Consider the following 19,912-nt stretch of genomic DNA (forward strand, 5'->3'; position numbering starts at 1 on the left):
CCCATAAATACTATCTCCACCAACTAGAAAAAGAAAAGAAAAAGACGGTACAGTTACGTCTGAAACACTTTGATCGCCTTTGTCTGTTGAACAAAAGCTGACCGCGGGCTAAAGAATTATCAACATATTATTATGACAAAAGCAGTGGACGGCAGCGGTATTTGGTTGTTGTTCAGAGCCCCTGATTAGCTCTGATCAAGTAAATTATGATCAATACTTCCAGGCATGACCATCCTATCTTATGTTCAGATAATGCAATATATCCATAATTAAATTATCAATGTGCCTTTTTTTTTCTTCTTCGGATTGGTAGGGTAAGCCTTTAGGGGGAACATGACTATTATTTCTAGCATATCGTGTAGTATTTAGTTATGTCTCTAACGATCTGAGCTCAAATCCAGCCAAGGCCACCGTTGCCTTTAAACCTTCCGGGTTCAATAAAATGAAAAATTTGCCCAAGCATTGGGTTGATTTCATCGACTTTACTTCTCCCACTTTCCAAATTCACAACCTTGAGCCTATGATAGGATTCGTTATTAGTAGAAGTAATAATAGCAGCAGTGTCGCAGTAGAAGTGATGATATAAATACAAAGCAGTAACAGTAGAACTAGCAGTGGTTACATAACAGCAGTGATTGTGGCAGCAGCAGTGATAATAATAATAGTAATAATAGTAGTTATGTTTCTGAAGCTGCAGTAAATAAAGTTTGTATCCATTAAGTCTGACCCTCCCGCGTCAAACCTAGCATTGTCACCCAGCAGACTGGGGTTGTCTCCCTTTTCAGGTCTACAAGGGCGTCATCAGATTGAAACTATATATACCCGCCCCACCACCACCACCTATATACTTACATTCAACATACGCATACATACGTAAACATGTATACACACACACACACACATATATATAGATATACACACGCACACACACATATATATACATACACGCACATATGCACATATATAGAAAGAGCGAGAGACAGAGTGGGGAAAGAGAGGTAGAGAAGGGGAGAGAGAGTGTGTAAGAGACAGAAAGAGTGAGAGAGAGAAAGAAAGAGAGAGAGAGAGAGAGAAACGCACAGATGAACAAATTGCTTGTGTGAAGGCATCAACGAATCATATATACGTATATTCTAACACAAGCGGACACTGACACGTGAACTGACATACACAAACTATATATAACGGAGATGTGTATATAAAATTCACTTATGTATCTCAAGAGACATTCAAGAATATAGACAAATACATTCTACATACAGTTTTCAAATACTTATACACCTACACACACACATACATGCAAGCACACAATTGAAAACTTACTCGCACTGATCCAAACTTACAACTTACTATTTCCTTCCCACTTTCTTCTGTTTCTCCCCCGTTTGTCTGTACGCAGCTATCTGTCTGTCTACCTAACTGTTTATCTATTCATTCATCTAATTTATTTTATATATGATTTTAATAACGAAATCTTAAAACAATCTTCAGCCGGAGGACGAACCTACTAGCAGCACTTACAGACTAAATGCTGTCATACAGCTGACAACACACAGCAGAATTTTTCACATAGGTACGTTGCTTATACTTGTTCTTTTCGTTTACTCATGTCTTTATATCTTCTTTATTCTATTTTTTTTTTTTGTTATTAATATCGCTGACATTCCAACTTCGACAACTATTTGGTGTCCATACATTCATTCACAACACACACACACATACATGCATATATCTATATATTTATACAAACTGATATACACATATATATGATATTTTACTTGTATCAGCCCGTTGACCGTAGACAATTGCACATACACACACGTGTCTTATGTATGTATGTATGTATATTCACACACATGAACATATGCGTGCTTATATACACACACACATGAACATATGCGTGCTTATATACACACACATGTATGTGTATGCGCGTGTTTGTAATATATATATATATGTGTGTGTGTGTATGTATATATGTGTGTGTGTGTGTGTATGTATGTATACGTATATATATAAATATTTGTGTATGTATGTATATATATATATAAATATTTGTGTGTGTATGTATGTATGTATATATATATATATATATATATATAATAAACCTTAAGCATTCTAACAAAGCCCTCGATGCAGGCGGAGAGCAAAGTACTTTTCTGTATGCTTAAGGTATTTAGTTTTCATATTAGATATACATTCATTTGTGTTCATAAACGGGAAACAATACATGTTGTTTTAAGAAACATTAAATTTTCATTAATTTCATTGTTTCTCTACCATTCGGATATGTATGTACTGCTACTGAGCGCTTAAGTTTGATGTCAAAAAACTTAAGGGCTACCACTCTCTCTCTCTCTCTCTCTTTCTCTCTCTCTCTCTCTCTCACCCATGTATGTATGTATATATGCATGTATTGCATATCATATGTGTATGAAAATGGGGCATGGATCTTCTCGATCATTTAACCCTCTCCCTAGTGTCATGTTGATCTGTCGTAAGGTTAATTTATTCCTTACTGCCAAGGCAGTTACCATGCAATAAAAGGATTTCAAAAAGGGTTCTATGATGAACGTCTAAAAGCCAAGTTGTTTGGATGTGTCAGCTAAATTGTAGCCTGCCGATGAATAATTCGCAATAATCATGTAATAACAGTAACAACAGCAATACCGATAGCAATTTTTGATAACAGTATTAATTACCATTTATTGTTTTAAGTATTGTTGAAGTTGTTATGTGTGCAAGAATGACTTAATTCAATGTCTTAACGTATTCTAACTTCAACTTCTTCGACACACACACACACACGCCTCGATCTTTCTGTGTACACGCACACAATCAGAAACGAATACACGCAAAACCGTAACTGACGTAAAGATAGTTCATATACCGATATGTATACACAAACACACACACACACACACGTTGAGGCACTGTGATTGCCTTACACCTGCATGATTTTAAATGTGATGGTTCTAACTACTTTCTTTCTCTCTCATATATATATATATATATATATATATATATATATTATTTAAGTATAGATATATGTGTGTGTGTGCACTTTGTGTTCTTGTGGTGTATATGTGGTGCAGGCAAAACTTTCTTGCGCTTATTTAAACCAACTACCACCACTTAAAACACACAAAAAAAACAATTAAGGGAAGTAACTCCAATAAGATCAGTTAATCGAATTTTATGGTCAATACAAGCAAAACAGATTGGCGTGGATCCAGTCTATTAAAGCTAGATGGTGAAAGCAACGGAAATGTTTCATTCCCTTCCTGGTTGTTTTTACATTTTAAATGCCCCCTGATGGTGAAAGTTTCAGTTCCTATATTACGCATGTAAAACCTTAAACACATAAAAAAACACTCCCTAGGGATTCATTTTAAACTGAGCCATATTGCTGATATTCATAATCTTTATTACTAACGTTTATTCTATTTGTCTGTCTGTTTGCCTATTTTATTTTTTTATGAGGTTCAGTCCCACTATGCCATACCTTGGGCAAGTGTTTTCTATTAGAGCTCGGGGTCAATCAAAGCCTTGTGAGTGGAACTGGCAAACAGAAACCGAAAGTAGTCTGCATGTGTATGTATGTGTGTGTGTTTTATGTTTGTTCCCTACTACCTCTTGACAACCAATGTTGGTTTGTTCACATCCCCGTAACTTAGCAGTTTCGCAAAAGAGACCTATAGAATACATACTAAGCTTAAGAAATGAACACTGGGGTCAATATGTTCAGCTAAACTTTTCAAGGCAGTGTCTTAGCATGGCCACAGTTCAATGAGTGAAACAAGTAAAAGATATATATGTATGTCAGTCTTAGTTTTACCAATAGAGTAGAAAATGCTTAATGAAGGAGGTTTAATAAGACTGAAACATCCCCGCTGCTTTTATCCATTTTGGCATTAAAGATGAGGCCCACTTCAATCATTATTGTTTATATTGAGCTAAAATTTTACTCAGCTTATCTTTTTTGAAGTTTTCTCCCTTGCTTGTAGATTGTAACCCCACCCCCACCCACATGAGGAAGTTTTTCTCTATGAATTGTTTGTATAATCTTTGTTGATTGAAGATTTTCAGTTTTCTATATTCCATAAGCGAGACCCTACTGGTGTCAGTAATATAAATGCAAGGTGCAATTTAAATTCTTTTCTCATACAGATTGCATTCTCTCTTCTAAATAGATTGTATTCTCTCTTCTAAATAGATTGTATTCTCTCTTCTAAATAGATTGTATTCTCTTTTCAAGAGTTGAAGTTTGAAAGGCAGCAAGCTGGCAGAAACATTAGCACGCTGGGCAAAAAGCTTAGTATATTTCGTCTGTCTTTACGTTCCGAGTTCAAATTCCGCCAAGGTCAACTTTGCCTTTCATCCTATCAGGGTCGATAAATTAAGTACCAGTTGCATACTAGAGTTGATCTAATCGACGCCCCCCCCCCCCAAAAAAAAATTTCAGGCCTTGTGCCTAGAGTAGAAAAGTTTGAGTTTTGCTTCTCTCCCCCTCCACAATCAGTTAGTCAGGGAGGAGAAAGAATGGGTTTTTACTTTGACAAGCTGTCCCTTTGCATCTGAAATTGATGTGTGGTTGATTCTCAGCCAGAACATCTGTTTATCTGTATTTGTAGGGTGGTAACCAGGGGTGTGGGCTGAATATTTGCTTTGGAGAAAACTCAGTTAAAGGCACCTAAAGACCAGATAGTATCAAACCAGGAAATGTAGTAGGTGTACAACCCAAATTATATATTTGTATGCATGCACATATGTGTGTGTATGTGTTTAATTATATGTATCTATATACGTGTTTGTTTGTGTACCCTTGTCTTCACATTATGTGATAGTTGTAAAGGTGCATCACAGTCATACAAGCAATGTTGTTCATTTCTTTTCTTCTGAAAAAAAGAAAACAAACATATTTGGTTTTGGGGTAATACCGTGCTTGAAAGTGGTGGTAGGAAGGGCATCTGGCCACAGAAAATCTGCCTCGGTAAATTTTGTCTGAACGATACAAGTAGGGGAAAATGGAGGTTAACTGATGGTGATGATGATAATGAAATGGAGAATGAGAGACACAAAGCAGTTAAGGAAGATGATGGTGATGAAGATATTGAAATGGAGAATGAGAGACACAAAGCAGTTAAGGAAGATGATGGCAGTTTAAAAACTGAATGATGTGCTGATACATCTAAGTAGTTCATTGTGAAACCCTTTTTCAGTGAGCTTCTAATATCATTTACATTAAATTTGATTTCAGAAGTGTGTATTTTTTGGATTTCACCTCAAAATGCTTCTGTTGTCAATAATTACCTAACAATAAATCTTTATAGGTATTCTCTAGGGTTCAAATTCAGAAATGTCACTGAAATCTTTGTGGTGTATTTTAGGCATACATGCATTTCTATGTGTGTATGTATGTATGTATGTATGTGGAGGCACAATGGCCCAGTGGTTAGGGCAGCGGACTCGCGGTCGTTGGATCGCGGTTTCAATTCCCAGACCGGGCGTTGTGAGTGTTTATTGAGCGAAAACACCTAAATCTCCATGAGGCTCCGGCAGGGGATGGTGGCGAACCCTGCTGTACTCTTTCACCACAACTTTCTCTCACTTTCTTCCTGTTTCTGTTGTGCCTGTGATTCAGAGGGTCAGCCTTGTCACACTGTGTCACGCTGAATATCCTCGAGAACTACGTTAACAGTACATGTGTCTGTGGAGTGCTCAGCCACTTGCACGTTAGTTTCACGAGCAGACTGTTCCGTTGATCAGATCAACTGGAACCCTCGACGTCGTAAGCGATGGAGTGCCAACACACACATGTATGTATGTATATGTGTGTTATTTTTATATTTTAATGTTTAGTCCTAGAAAGAAACAGGATATCCATGATACTTTTCAAGTCTTGTAAGACTGTTGGGGGTAGTTATCCCCCAATCAGAGATCTGGCTTGATTATGTACATCAGTATGGCCTCTGCAAAAGACACCCAATGGGCAAGTGGTGATATTGAACCAAGTGCCCAAGCTTTCATCAGAAACTGAAACTAGATTGCAAACTCAGCTCTTCTGTAGCCTTTCAGTTTCAGCTCTTCAAGAGTTCATCCCTTTGTCATACTGTGCTTATAAAAGAGGAAACAGGACATGGACTGTTTTAGCAGTTCATGTGTTTCCTGAAGTAATAACATTTCAGTCATAATGAATTGGCTGTAACCAAAAATCAAAACAATCACTGAACTGGCCTCTATAGTAAAAGTATTGATTTATTTACACTGAAACAAGGCTGCAAAATACATGGCAGAGGGATATAAATTACACTTTGCACTTACATTATTGACACCAACAGGATTTGAATTGTGAATGTTGAGAGAGATAAAAGTAAATGTTTTACTCTATCTTTTCTATTGCTCTACTATTTTATATCACAATATTAGCTTGTACAATTCCTTGGAAAAGGAGCATAGCTGACTGAATTTACTGTCTGTTTCTCTGTCATTAAGATGTGTGCTTCCCAACCAGATGGTCTTGAGTTCAGTCCTGCTCTGTAGCACCTTAGGTAAATGTCTTCTATCATATAGCCCTTGGACCAGCCAAAGCCTTGTGAGTGAATTTGGAAGACAGAAAATGAAACAAGCGGTAAGCTGGCAGAAACGTTAGCACGCCGGGTGAAATGCTTAGCAGTATTTCGTCTGCCGTTACGTTCTGAGTTCAAATTCCACCAAGGTCGACTTTGCATTTCATCCTTTCGGGGGTCGATAAATAAAGTACCAGTTACGTACTGGGGTCGATGTAATCGACTTAATCCCTTTGTCTGTCCTTGTTTGTCCCCTCTATGTTTAGCCCCTTGTAGGCAATAAAGAAATAAGAAATTGAAACAAGCTCACTGTATGTGTGTGTGTGTATGCATGTGTGTGTGTGTATGTGTGTGTGTGTGTTACTTTCTCTTTGTCTTGGCATCATGTGATAGCTGTAAAAAAGCATCACCATCATACAAGTGATGTCCTTTGTTTCCAATCTTCTGTGGAAACATGTCTGGCCATGGGAGAAATATTACCTTACTTGGAAACAAGTGAGGGTTGACACCAGGAAAGGTATCCAGCCACAGAAAATCTGCCTCAACGAATTCTGAGTTGTGCAAGCACAGAAGAGTGGATGTTAAGAAACAATGGTGATGATGATGATTGTGTGTGTGTGTGTGTGTGTGTGTGTGCATGCTCATGTACATATTTTTCTCTCTCTCTCTCTTTCTCCCTCTCTTTCTCTCTTTATGTATGTATGTATAGATAGATAGATACATTTCTTTTATTAGCCACACAGGGCTCAACGAAGATGGGACAAATACAATGTAGAGCTTTTCTTTTTGGGAGGGGGAAGGAAGGAAAAAAAAAAAAAAAAAAAAGAATTGGTGGTGTCGATCAAAAGGGATCGTAGGAAGGGAAAAAGGGGCAGTTCGATCAAAAGGGATCGAAAAAAAAAGAAAAGGAAAGGCCGATCAATAGGGATCGTGTATCACACAGTAATGTTCTCGTGTAAAAAGAGGGGAGGACAGTTTAGGTTTAGCCGTGGAAGGAAAAGCCTACGGAAAAGACCACGGTAACCTTGGTCAATATTCTCATTGAAGAAACTATAACAGTAAGTGACTCTCTTTTGCCTTTTTTTTTTTTTTTTTTTTCTTGTTCATAGGGTTATGCTCAAGATGGCTCCGTCGTTCACACGTGCCATCCTTGCTACATTCACCCATCTTTTTTTGAAGCATTCACTAGACAAGACTTCCCTTTCTACTCTCAACTTCCTCTTCAGGTGATACTTGAAGAAGTTGATGAGAGATTGCCCAGAGAGGAAAGTCTTTGTCTCTAGACCTTTCAGACGCGTCCACCATACACATTCTTTCGCCATAGCCACAAGTACGATGAAAATAGCTCTTCCTTCCCGTTTAAAGGAAGGAGGCGCGACAATATTCACGATAGACTCGGCTGATAGACCGACTCGTCCCACACGCGATAGCAGTTGTTCGACGTAAGCCCACAGCTCGGAAATGGTGGGACACTGTACGAGTGCGTGCAGAACGGTTTCGTCGCTCTGCCGGCATCTCGGACAGGTCGGCCCCGTGTTTCTCGAGCCATGCCTGTAGAGCTTATCCCGAACGGGTAGTGCTTCTCGATAGCACTGCCAGGCCAGGGATCTCTGGAAGTTGTCCATAGGTCCCGGCCCGAAGGTCGTCTTAAACAGGCGGGTCAGGTATTCCTCGTCGACGCCCAGGTTCGCCCCGAGATCGTCGTCGTACCTTCCCTCCACTAATCCACTATAGAATGCATTAGTTGTGATGCAGTCGCTCAAGGTTGACCCGGGTTGTTGGAGTTGCCGAAGAGCAGCGCGACACTCGCGGTGCCATTCGCCCTTCCTCGGCCTCTTCTTGATCCATGACTGCAGTTCGGTCATGGAGACAAGCTGCGGGAAAGCGCGCCGCACAAACGGTGACCACACCTGTTCACCGCTGTCTACGTAGAGCCGGAGATGTCGCAGTCTCAGCGCGTGTCTGCGCATCATCAACCACGGCATGCCCAGTCCTCCTTTTAACGGGTGTTGGCAGCAAACGGATCGCCTAACCATCGGAACGCTTCCTTTCCACAAGAAGCGGAAGAGGATGCGCTCCAGTTTGGTGATGGTAGGGTCGGGACAAGGAACGACGGTCAGGCGGTAGTAGATGACGGACGCGATGTACGTGTTCGCCACCTCCGCCCGACCTTTCAGGGAAAGCTTCCTCTCGGCCCATTGCCGGGCTAGAGTGGCCACCCTACTCGTTATCTCGTCCCAGTTCTTCTCCGTTTGGAGGTCTGGACCAAACCAGACCCCGAGCATCTCAACCGGACCGTCAGTCCAACGTCCCACGACGGAGGCGCTACTTGACGGCATGGGGTTGCTTCTCCAGGTGCCGAGCCGCAAGCCCACTGACTTATCCCGGTTGATTTTCGCTCCCGTTACCGCTTCGTAGTTTCTCAGTGTCTCGCCGACAAGCTCGATGTGCTTTTGGCTAGACACTATGACGGTGACGTCGTCCGCGTATGCCGACACGCTCGTCCCGCATCCCAACTCGCTCGTCCCGCATCCCAACTCTCGCGGGATGCCCCTCAGCGTCGCCAGCTTCCGCAGTAGTGGCTCGAGAGTCAACACGTACAGAAGCGACGAGAGGGGGCATCCCTGACGGACCGAACGTGCAATGTCGAAGGGTCTTGATAGATGCCCATTGACGCGAACTACCGAACGGATGCCTCTGTACAAGGCAGCCATCCAGCCGTGGAAAATGGGACCGAAGCCGGCTGCTATGAGGACAGCCTCCAAGTATTGATGGTCTACCCTATCGAAAGCTTTCGATTGATCTAAATTGATCAGGGCCCCACCCATGCCAGGTTCCTTAACTACCCTCTCTATGATGTAGCGCATCAGATGGAGGTTGTCATGGATGCTCCTGCCCGGCACCGCGCACGTTTGCGCCTTGCCGATCAGTTTCTCGATGACAAGCGCCAACCGCTTGGCTAACACCTTGGCCAAAATTTTCAAGTCTGCATTGAGCAGAGTGATGGGCCTAAAGTTATCTATGACGTCCCCCTTGTTTGGATCTTTCTTCAGCAGCGTTACGGCTCCTCGACTCACAAAACCGGGAATGCTCCCGTTTTGCTGCCAGTTGCAGTACACCGCCACCAAGACGTCTCCAAACAAGTCTGGCTTACAGTTGTAAAGCTCGTAGGGCAGACCATCCAAACCCGGAGATTTGTCCCTCGAGCATCCCGCCATCGCGTCCCTCACTTCCGCCGCCGTGATGGCACCTTCGCAGCACTCTGCCTCTCTTGCCGAGAGTCGTGGCAGGCTGTGCAGGTAGGCACTGAAGTCCACCCTGCGTTCTCGCTCGCCATTCGTCCCAAACAGTCGAGCAAAGTGCCGCTGAAAGGCCTCACACATTTTGCTTGGCTCGAGCAGTTCGCGCCCCTGTTCGTCCACCAGAGACCGAATGGTGGCTTTGTTGCCCTGTTGCGCCTCCGCCACAGATAGATAGGTAAGTGGATAGGTAAATAGATAGATAGATGGATATGTGGATGGATAGATAGATAGATAGATAGATAGATAGATAGATAGATAGATAGGTGGATAGATAGATAGATAGACTGACAAATAGATAGATAGATAGATAGATAGGTGGATAGATAGATAGATAGACTGACAAATAGATAGATAGATAGATAGATAGGTGGATAGATAGATAGATAGACTGACAAATAGATAGATAGATAGATAGATAGGTGGATGGATAGATAGATAGATAGACTGACAAATAGATAGATAGATAGATTTTTATTATAGCCACACAGGGCTAAATACAGAAAATGGACAAATTACAAAGTAGAGCTTTTCTTGGGGGGGGGGGGATAATTTGGATCAAAAGGGATCGCGGGAAGAAAAAAAAAAACGTTGGGGGGGGGGCGATCAATAGGGATCGTGTATCACAGTCGATGTAAAAAACGGGGAACAGATTAGGTTTATCCGTGGAGAGAAAAGCCTACGGAAAAAACCACGGTCACCTCAGGCTTTTTTTTTTTAAAGGTACATGAAAGTAAGTACCTTCTCTCTTTTTGTCTCTTTTTGTTACAAGTCTATGCTTAAAATGGTGTCGTCTTTCATTCTTACCATTCTTGCCACATTTACCCATTTTTTATTGAAACTTTCATTCGACAACACTTTCCTCTCTATCCTCATCCTCCTTTTCAAGTGGTACTTGAAAAAGTTGACGAGGGACTGACCAGAGAGGAAAGTGTTTGTTTGTAGACCTTTCAAACGCGTCCACCACACGCATTCTTTTGCCATAGCTATCAGTGTTACAAAAACCGTTTTTCCTTCCCGTTTAAAGGAAGGTGGCGGAACAAAATTCACGATAGACTCGGCTGATAAGTGGGCTCGTCCCACACGCGACAACAGCCGTTCGACGAAGGTCCACAGCTCTGAAATATCTGGACACTGCACGAGTGCGTGCAGAACGGTTTCGTCGCTCTGACCGCATCTCGGGCAGGTCGGTCCGGTGGTTTTCGAACCGTGTCTGTAGATCTTCTCTCGAACTGGTAGTGCGTCTCGATAGCATTGCCAAGCCAGGGATCTCTGGAAATTATCCATAGGCCCCGGCCCGAACGTCGTCTTGAAAAGGCGGGTTAGGAATTTCTCGTCGACACCCAGGTTTGCCCCGAGAGTGTCGTCAGACCTCCCCTCCACTAGTCCTCTATAGAACGCATTGGTCGTTTGGAAGTTGCACAAGTTTGATCCCGGACGGCAGAGCTGTTGTAGAGCTTGGCGACACTCGCGGTGCCAATCGCCCAGTTTCGGTCTCTTCCTGATCCATGTTTGCAGTTCGGTGAGTGAGACGAGCTGCGGGAAGGCGTGCCTCACAAACGGCGCCCACACCTGTTCACCGTCGTCAATGAAGTTCCAGAGATGCCGCAGTCTCAGCGCATGTCTGCGCATCATTAACCACGGCATCCCCAGTCCTCCACGTAACGGTTGTTGACAGCAAATGGATCGCCTCACCATCGGAACGCCACCCTTCCACAGAAAGCGGAAAAGTATGCGTTCTAGTTTCGTGATGGTGGCATCGGGACAAGGCACGACGGTCAGGCGGTAATCGATGATTGATGCGATATACACATTAGCCACCTCCGCCCGGCCTTTTAGAGATAACTTTCTCTCAGCCCATGTTTGACTGAGTTTGATCACTCTACTGGTGATCTCGTCCCAGTTCTTATCCATTTGGAGGTCCGGACTGAACCAGACCCCGAGCAGTTTAACCGGTCCGTCCGTCCAGCGTCCCACTACGGAGTCACTGTTGGACGGTATGGGCTTGCTTCTCCAGGTGCCGAGTAACAAACCCACTGACTTTTCCTGGTTAATTTTTGCTCCTGTCACCGTTTCGTATTGTTTAAGTGTCTCGCCTAGCATCTCGACGTGCTTTTCGCTCGACACTATGACGGTGACATCGTCCGCATATGCAGACACGCTCGTCCCGCAACCCAGCTCTCGTGGGATACCCCTCAGTGTCGCCAGCTTCCGCAGTAGTGGTTCGATCGTCAATACATACAGAAGCGCCGACAGGGGACATCCCTGACGGACCGAACGCGTGATGTCGAACGGTTTTGACAGGTGACCGTTTACCCGTATTACCGATCGGATGCCGCTATACAAGGCAGCGATCCAACCGCGGAAAACGGGACCAAAGCCAGCTGCCCTGAGGACGGCCGCTAGGTATCGATGGTCGACCCTATCGAAGGCTTTAGATTGATCTAAATTGATCAGCGCCCCACCCATGCCAGGATCCTTAACTACCCTGTCCATGATGTAGCGCATGAGGTGGAGGTTGTCATGGATACTTCTGCCCGGCACGGCGCATGTTTGCGCCCTGTCGACCAGTTTATCGATGACAAGCGCCAACCTCTCGGCTATTACTTTGGCCAAAATTTTCAAATCTGCGTTGAGCAGAGTGATGGGCCTGAAATTATCTATAAAATTCCCCTTGTTTGGGTCTTTCTTCAGCAATGTCACTGCACCTCGGCTCACGAAACCGGGAATTCTCCCGTTTTGTTGCCAGTTGCAGTAGACTGATGCCAAGAGGTCGCCAAACAAGTCTGGCATTTGACAATACAGCTCGTAGGGTAGACCATCCAATCCAGGTGACTTATCCCTCGCGCAGCCCGCCATAGCATCCCTTACTTCAGCAGCTGTGATGGGACCCTCACAACACTCTGCCTCTCCCGCCGAGAGCCGCGGCAGGCCGGTCAGGTAGGCAGTGAAGTCCATCCTGTGTTCCGACTCACCGCTCGCACCGAACAGTCGAGCAAAGTGCTGTTGAAAGGCCCCACACATCCTTTCGGGTTCGAGCAGACTACATCCCTGTTCATCGATTAGAGACCGAATGGTGGCTCTGTTACCGCGTTGCGCCTCCGCCACCCGGGCTTCTCGCTCAGCTTCGATCCCTTCGTTCCTTAAGGCACGCATTTTTGCTCTGACGACGCAACCTTCGTGTTTGGCGTTGAGGTGTTGATCGAGGGCCATCCTCGCAGCCAAAACGTTGGTTGCGCTGCCAGTTGTAAGTGCCTCTTCTAGTTTCTTAACTAAGTCTCCCTCTACTCTATTTCGATCTATCGCTAGTTCTTTACTAAACCTAATAGATTCCGATTTGATTGCCATTTTCAGGGCAAACCACCAGCGGTTGTTAACGATGGCTCCTGTTAACGCCCTCTTAATTAATTCGCTTGTTAGGGTTAGGGTTAGGGTTAAGGGTTAAGGGTTAGGGTTAGGGATAGATAGATAGATAGGTGGATAGATAGATAGATAGACTGACAAATAGATACTGATAGATAGATAGATAGATAGATAAATGAGTGGATGGATGGATAGATAGATAGATGGATCGATGGATCGATGGCTGCATAAATGGACGGATGGATGGATAGGTAGGTAGACAAATAGATAAATAGGTAGTTTGGTTGGCTGGTTGGTGTGTTGTTAGTAAGAGCAGTGGTCTGCAACTTTTTTTCACTTGCTGTACATTTATATTCTTCACAAAATTCGGCGGAACACCTAAACTAAAAGTATAGAGAAAAAAAAATTAGTATATTCAGGTTACATTGCGGCACACCTTGCATTACGGCACACCTTGCATCGCGGCATACCGGTTGCGGGGCACTGAGTAAGAGGCTTGGGTTTTGTACAACCTTGAGTCATACCTGTAATAAAAGGGAATAAAACAAAAGAAGATGCTTGGATAATAACAATAATATAGTTGTTGTCCTCTCCGCACCACCCTGGCTAATCCAGACCCGGCAGATCTATGACCAAATACATTCTAGCCTTGAGTATCCTGTCCCATTCTTATGTGTAGGGAACTCAGGATCACATTATCCAAAGTGTCCTTTTTAAAAGAAAGCAAAAAGATGAGAATAGGCTGCAGTGTGATTTCAATGCGATTTGGGCGAAGTTTCTCGGATTAGCCCCATATCACGTAGAGAAAGAAAAGAGTAATGTTTGTGTGTGTGTGTGTGTGTGTAGTCCAGTTGTGTTTCATATAACGGAAATTACTATTTGAAACATTTTTTTTTTTCGAAATTCCGATTTTCTTTTTACGTTTCCCCATCCCGTCCCCGTAACCATTATTTCCTCTCTCGTGAGTTGCGAAGCTCCTGATCGGAAACTCTACCGAGATCTGGATTGCATTCCCTAGTTCTATGTACCATGTAAATGCTCTCTCCGTAGGCTCGTAAATAAAACATTTACATATGTTTTGAGTGTCATTCATACATGAGAAAGAAAGACTGATGTTTCAAGCAGTGCTTTTTTTTTATTGAAAAAACATTGTTTTGTTTTGTCGCTGTTTAACTTTTCGACCAGAAAAGCCACATTTTAAAATCTTTTTTCACGCCATCCATCCCACATCATTTCTCTCATTCCTTCACTACACTTCTCTCGCTTTCGCTTTTTTCTGTCTGTCTTTTACTACATTTCTCTTGTGGTGTTTGCCAATCTCTTCAAACGCGATAGCATATAACTGACTGTGTTTCTACCGCTGTATTGACTGGGGTGATGATAAGTGATACAGTGCAATTTACACAAAACCTCAGCAGTTGTTTATCTGTAACCGGGAACTATACAAACTTTGTGGACGTTTCACCACTTTAGATATACGAAGAGATTACTGTTTAAACATCAGAAAACATCTGTTAAATCTTCTCAGTATAAGGTAGTTGGACTGTTAAGATTATTTTTATAGTGTTTATTTTATATTAGTATTAATAAGTATTGAAAAACTTTTTTCATAACAAAACTGACTAGTTTTTACTATTCAGCCTTTTAGATCAACCCTTACCAAGAAGATCTGTGATTAAAGATGTTCCATCTAGGACCACCCGTTTCATTTTTAGGATCTTTCTGAATTGACGGGCACCACTTTTCATTTATGTTTTATGTAGTGTTTTTGGTACCGAAATACTTTAAAACTTCGTATACTTGTATATTTTGTGTTATAGAACATAAACATTTTTGTATTCGAAGATTATTTTAATATTCAGTTGAAATAAATAAATGAATAAATATAAAAATAAACTTACCATGTGACCCAGTGATAATAAGCAGCACCACATCCACTAGCGTAGCTAGTGTGTGCCGCCCGGGGTAGCCCTTCCGTTTGCCGCCCCCAAAATCCACAAAAAACACATACTGCCAAGTGCCGTCCCTTTAAAAGTATCGCCCGGAGCGGACTCCCCACCAGCTAGGCTAGTGACCACACCACACCGACGATGCAAACTCTTCAACTTTAGTTCGCTTCCAACCATTAAAAACTTAGATGGTTGACTAGATACCTCAAATCCCTCGAGCAATGTTGTTACGAACCCTACCATAACGGGATGCCATTTACAGCTGACTGGACTGGAACAATGAGAAATGAAGCTCAAATAACAACGCATCAAAGCGGCGACCGGACAGAATGCTTCGCGGCATTTCGTCTGTCTTTACATTCTGAGTTCAAATTCCGCCGATGTCGACTTTGCCTTTCATCCTTCCGGGGTCGATAAAATAAGTACCAATTCAGTACAGGCTTCGCTGTAATCGACTTACCCGCTGCCTTGTGCCAAAATTTGAAACCAATAACAAAACGCATCGCTCGGGAATCAAAACCGCGAACTTGCGAACGTTAGTGCAAGACCCTAACTACTAGGCTACGCATTCTCACATGACTCCCAGTCTTGAATTTGACATTTCGGTAACGAGGAAGACGAAATTGTTTATCAATGATTTCTTAACAAGACAAAAAATTTCTTTATGCTTGTGATGTTCAAATATGGATTTTTCTTTCTGTGTGTTTTTTTTTTTTACACGTGACTCATCTTATTTAACATGTATACTCAACCAGTTACGCACGAGCAATCAGAAAATAAATATCCCAGGTCAGTTGTGATCGAGCAGATCTGCGTGCTTTAAGTCTACCCTAATAACAAGTAGTATGAAATTAAATATAGATCACATATATGGTAGATGCAATAGTTATTTGTGTAGAATATGGTCAACTACTAATCACATACGTATAGTCATTGTTACTGTAAGACAAAATCATGTAGAAAGCAGTTAGCTGTAATGAAACCGGAGTTCTGTAAAACACGATTCGTAAATATGCGGTGCTGAGTTCAATTTCATTTGGAGGAAAAGTTAACCAATAAGGCTTTTGTCTTTCATTTACTCAATGTTACAAAATCTAGCGATAATCATTGGTCCTTCTTTGTGATTTAGAAAAGTATCTTAGCTTTAATGAGAGATTTTGATAATCCAAAGACGGAAGTATAGTCGATATTAAAGTTTAGTATAATATAACCGGCTGGCTGTATACAGAACCTGAAGAGAAGAAACAGTCGATCCCAACAGAGCACAAACACCAGAAACACGAAGAACCATGTAGATTAACTGTGGACCCGTCAATTTCCAGGGATAGAAGTTTCAAGAGAAGATAGAAAGAAACGCGGAGGAAGGAAAAAAACAACTTAATTCTCAAAACAAATGTTGGCAGTAGACTGGCAGAACAGTTAAGGTATCAGACAAAATGTAATATTTATTTCGGTTTTTTACGTTCTGTGTCAAAATCCAGGGAAGTTAACTTTGTTTTTCCGTCTGAGATCAAATAAATATCATTTGAGAAGGGGATCAATTTGATCGACTATAGTCAACTTCAAAATTGGCTGTCTTGTGTCTAGCTTAGAAACAGTAGTTTCAAGTTTTGGCACAAGGCCAGCTAGTTCGAGGGAGAGGAAAGGCGGAGTGCTGGCAGAATCGTTAGCAACCGGACAAAATGCTTAAGCGAACGCTTGTCTTCACGTTCTGAGTTCAAATGCCGCCGAGGTCGACTTTGCCTTTCACCCTTGCGATAAATTTAAGTATCAGTAAAACACTGCGGTCGATGTAATCGACTAGTCTCTTACCCCAAAGTTTCAGGCCTTGTGCCACTGGTAGAAAGGATTATTATAAAGAGAGGTCGACAGAATCGTAGAGCGGCGAAACATAAAGCTTTGCGGTTTTTCATCCTATCAGGGTCAAGAAAATAAGTATCAAGACTGGGATCAATTTAATCGACTACCTGCCCCCTAAAAATTACTAGCTTATGCCTAAATTGAAAACAGCCGAGGGTTTTCCATTCACTTTTGCTAATTTCATGATATAACACTTGTGAATTCTCTCTGGATGTTTTCCCTTTAATAAGCAGCTGTGTATCGTTAGTGCGATATAAACCAGTAATGTAGCGTGGGTTTGATCCGCTCTGTAACGGCAGCCAAATTACCTGCCTCTTCCTTAAACGTAACATACCTTCGTCTATTAGTAAACACGCATATACAGTGGTGGCTGCATTGTTTGTGCTTTGCGCACACCTCACGCTGAGCTGCTGGTAGAGACAGAATTATGAGTTATGAAGAACCTAAAGAGGAATCAACCATCTCGACTAACTTGACGTCAATAATAGTTGTACGAAATAAATTTTGGGGTAACAAAGAGACTTTGAAAAGATCGCGAAACACATTTGCGAAACTTCTCTCACTTCGTGCAATTTACGTACGCCATCAGTATCAACTCGAGTTAATACATGTTTGTAACATAGGCACAAGTCCATACATAAACAGGAGGGGTCGATTTTAATTGATCAAATCGATATAAGTACTTGACTGGTATTTTATTTTATCGGCTCCCAAAGAGAGACAGGCAAGATTTGAACCTAGAATTTAAAGAGCAAGAATAACTACCGCAAGGCATTTTTTTCTTCTTTTTTTTGACGACGCTAACGATTCACTAGAGCTAATAATAGTAGTAATTACTACAAAAAGCAAGGGTGGAGAAAGTGAATAAATACTGGCGGAGAAAAACAATTGTTTCTAATTTAGGCACATGACCAGCGATTTTGAGGGGGAAAGCGTTAGAATGATTAGGATGATATCGTTGATCCCAATATTAAATGGTACTTTATTTTATCGACCTCGAAAGGAGGCAAACTAAATTTAACTTTGACGGGATTTTTTCTGACCATTCTGCTACTCCACCGTCTTATGCACTGAGAGAAATAACGAATCGTTAATGATATAAATTCATAAGTATGCAACTTAAATTACATTAGTTTAGGTCTTAAGGCTTCATTAAATTTTTTTTTTTTTATCATAATGAGCATTCATCAGGGAGAGGTTTCAAAATTGTACACGGAGAAATTCTGCCCTCGGCAAGAAATTTTCCCACTCATAAAAAATGATGATAAATAAGATTGTATCTCGTAAATTATTATGTAGTCGTGGGAAAGTAATTAAATTTTTGACACCAAACAAATTCGTGCAATGTTTTTATTATTATTATTATTATTATTATTATATATATATATATATATATATATATATATAATCGCGCCAAGGATCTATAATCTTTTAAGGGATGTATACATCCTAGTTCTCCATTTTGTACCAGTGTTCAGTGGAAACTAAATACTTTAGTTTTGCATTGGTGTATATTGGTATTTAAAATATTTATGAATGAGAAAAAGAAGAAAATAAAGAAATTGACGTATAGACATCAGTTTATTCAAAGATATTCAAATCAATATAATATGAAATTCTTATCCTTACACCCGTTTCCATATCCAATTAATTCAAGTAGAGAAATTAAATTAAATCATTATACATTACCAAAACGCACACATCTGTGTTTGTCAAGGCTCAACCAGGAAATTCTCCCCTTATGAAATCACCAATTAACCAGTTTCAATACGAACATTTTAAATTAATTTAATTTAATTTCTCTGATTGAATTAGTTGGATATCGAAACAGTTGTAGGGATAAGAATTTCATATTATATTGATTTGAATATCTTGGAATAAACTGATATCTATACGTCAATTTATCTATTTACTTTTTTTTTTTCATTCAGATATATGTAGTTCTAGATATACTGTTTAAAAATGGGATCTTTCTGAATTGACGGGCACCACTTGTTTTCTTAAGGAAACACTTTCAAACTTGGGATACTGGTAGAATGTGTCATATAAAACATCTTTTTCTCTGAGCCTTCTTAACAAAAATTTCTATATTGCAAGTTATAGACGTCAGTGATTGGTTGAAATTACCGAAATACGACAATTTTTGTATCTTTCTGAATTGACGGGCACCACTTTTCATTTATGTTTTATGTAGTGTTTTTGCTACCGAAATACTTTAAAACTTCGTATACTTGTATATTTTGTGTTATAGAACAGATAAAAAATTTTGTATTCGAAGTTATTTCACGTAAAAAAATTGTATTTCGGTTCTCATAAAATTGCTGGCTTTGTGTAAAAATTTGAAACAAATTGCGTCGGGGAAAATGATTTGCGGTATTTGTTCCGAGTCTTTATATTCTGAGTTCAAATACTGTAGAGGTCAATCAACCTTTGGATCTTTTTTAAAACAGGGGCCACATTTTTCATTAATGTTTTACGTAGTGTTTTTGGTACCGAAAGACTTTCAAACTTCGTATACTTATCTATTTTGTGTTATAGAACAGAAAAATATTTTTGTATTCGAATTTATTTCATGTAAAAAATTGTCTTATTTCGATAATTTCAACCAATCACTGACAAGTATTCAGTTGTTTATATTTACTCCTTTGGCTGATTAAGCCATAGCTTCGTTTTATTTGCTTTTTTCATTTTAAATTTGCTTTTTTCTTTTTCTTCGTTTTATTTGCTTTTTTCTTTTTAAATTTGCTGTTTTACCCTAACCCTATCACCGATAGAATTGTTTCAGAATCGTTTGTTTATGTAGTCGGCACTTAATGTATATCGGCTGAATGGACGTCAGTGATTGGTTGAAATTACAGAAATACGACAACTT

General features: G+C 41.0%; 1 protein-coding gene across 2 annotated transcripts in view; it reads left to right on the top strand.

Moving 5' to 3' along the window:
* The first annotated feature begins 598 nt into the window (after nucleotides 1–598).
* Nucleotides 599–19,912, top strand: part of LOC106880303 (glycerol kinase 5) — a 134,740-nt gene continuing 115,426 nt past the window's right edge. The window contains exon 1 of one of the 2 annotated variants that reach the window (XM_052967407.2): nucleotides 599–1,573. The gene's annotated coding sequence lies outside the window, so the exon portion shown is untranslated. The remainder of the gene's footprint in view (nucleotides 1,574–19,912) is intronic. The other variant, XM_052967406.2, reaches the window with a different exon arrangement.

The sequence above is a fragment of the Octopus bimaculoides genome, chromosome 4 (genome assembly GCF_046866305.1).
Source record: "Octopus bimaculoides isolate indiv1 chromosome 4, ASM4686630v1, whole genome shotgun sequence".
NCBI lineage: Eukaryota > Metazoa > Mollusca > Cephalopoda > Octopoda > Octopodidae > Octopus > Octopus bimaculoides.